Consider the following 2,506-nt stretch of genomic DNA (forward strand, 5'->3'; position numbering starts at 1 on the left):
GCAATGTCTCTTGGAGAGGACCTGTGTCATGAGGTGCATGTTCAGAGAACTCTTTCAGAGCTCGCACCAATGCTTAAGTCCATGCCTGTGCATGCACATGTGTGTCTCTGCGCACACCTGCCTATCTGAGCAGCACAACAACCCTGATATCCTCTTAAAACCACTTGGATCTGAAACACCCATGTACAAATGTTGCTTTCCTGCTGGTTCTCTGACATGATCTACAATGACAAGACTCTTCAGCTGCATGTGCAAAGTGTGTGGAACCTTTCGCAGCCTGAGGGTCTTGTTCCCTTTGCAGGAACCATATGCCAGTGGTGGGCAGGACCAGAGGCAAAAGTGGATGGAGCAAGAAATGTAAATCTTACCTTTGTACAGGAGGTTAGTGGTGCATGGGGTGCTAGGAGAAGGGTAGTACCTCTGGTGGGGGACTCATGGTGCTCTTTCTGGGGTAGTTCATCCCTGTACTCAGCTCTCACCTGGGGCTCCTAGAAGCTGTCAGCATGTCGCAGTGGACACAATCCTGGGAAATGGCTTGGACTGGCCAACTAGACAAGGTGAGGGCAGCCAATGCTTCTCAAAGCCCCAGCCCAGAACGTGGAGGCCATGTTTTCAAGGTTTGTGGTCATAACTTCGAGCTGCTCTCATGGAAACTGACCTGACCGCTAGATCAACAGAACTCACAGCCACACCCATGAGCAGTAGAACTGATGCTCTTCCTGTTGCAACCCCCTCCACGCCACAGCTCAGAATGCTCAGCCACTGATGAACTCGGTGAAACAGCATAAGGATAAAAGTGTGGCTGTTTTTAGCTCTTCCCTTTCTCCTCCAACAAAAGAAGAGGCCAAAGACCTTTATGGAAGCCAGCTGGGATTTCCCCTCTATGGATATGCAGCTTTGTACCATTAAACATTAAACACTGGAAAGAACCTTTCAGTACTCTTGAAAGCTGAACCACTCCTTGCTGTGCTGAAGCCTGTCCCACCAGACTATTCCAAAATGTTGTCACTAATGGGAAAAGCAACTGGGGTTGGGATGCAAGCCCTTTAGAAAAAGTAGGGGGGACAATGGAATCACTTGTTCCTTTCCCCCAAAGCTAGAAGAATTGGATTGGACTTCTTTTGGGGGGGGGAATAAGTTGCTCTATCTTGAACTATTTGTCCCATCAAGCACAAGATTATCCATGTCAGCCTTCCAGAATTTGGTGCCTTCCAGTTCCCATTAGCCTCGGCCATATCACCAAGGGTCAGGGAAGATGGGAGTTTCAGTCCAGAAATACCTGCAGGGCATTTCATTAGCTGCCCCAGTCTAGATTCTTCTGCCTTTTAAAACAGGAGGTATCAAAAGAACCATTTTTTAAAAAAGGGCGGGTGCCTGATCAAGGCAGAATAGAATGGTAATATAACTTCTATTGAGTTGGACAGTATAGTTCTGTTGATGCAGCCGAGAATCGCATTGCCTTTTTTTGCTGCTGCATCACACTGTTGACTCATGTTAAGCTTGTGGTCTACTAAGACCTTCAGACCCTTTTATTATATACTTCTGTCAAGCCAGGTGTCCCCCACGCTCTATTTGTGTATCTGTCTGGTTTTTCCTTACATTTGTTCCTATTGAAATTCATTTTGTTATTTTTGGCACAGTTCTCCAGTCTATTAAGATCATCTGGAACCCTGATTCAATCTTCTGATGTTTTAGTTACTCCTCCCAATTTAGTTACTCCTCCCAATTTGGTGTAAACAGAGTATCCCCTCTATTCCTTCATCCAAATCATTTATAAAGATGTTGGGAGGAAAACGCCAGGCCCAGGACAGACCCCATGGCATCCACATCACATCTTTCCAGCTACAAATCCACCTAACAGTAACATTGTCCAGCCTCAATGTTACCAGATTCTCCACAAGAATGTAATGGAGAACTTTGCTGAAAGCCCTGCTGAAACCAAGATCTGCAGCATTCCTCTGATCCACCAAGTTCTGCCAAAAGAAAAAAGCTTAGTCTTGCATGACGTGTTTTTGAGAAACCCATGCTGTTTAATTATCCTTTCTAGGACCTTTCAAGCTGTGTTCTCTTGGTCCTGATTGTGGAGATCACACAATATTGATTGCACAGAAGTACACACGCACAAACACACACACAGAGAGAGAGAGAGAGAGACAGACAGACAGACAGACGGTATTGTTTTCAGTGAACTGGGAGCATTTCCCAGTACCAGGAAAAATATGTAAGGTGGCCACACCTCACTCTTCTCTTTATTGCAGGAAAACAGCAGCTCTTAGAACACCAGGGTATTGTTTGGTATTCAAACAGCTCACTTACCAATCCTAGCTCGGACTTTGGCTAAAAACATTAATAGGGGAGGGGTAGCAGCAAGACTAGCTCTTTTCATAGAACTAGCATAGGATACCTGCACATTTTGCTTCATAACTTTCTTTCTAGGAAGGCTAGAAACTTTCTTTTTAAAAATGTAAGTTCAGAGTCTGGGGCCCTGCCTGGAGTTGTCTATGAA

The sequence above is a fragment of the Podarcis melisellensis genome, assembly GCF_964234715.1.
Source record: "Podarcis melisellensis genome assembly, chromosome: Z".
Taxonomy (NCBI): Eukaryota; Metazoa; Chordata; class Lepidosauria; order Squamata; family Lacertidae; genus Podarcis; species Podarcis melisellensis.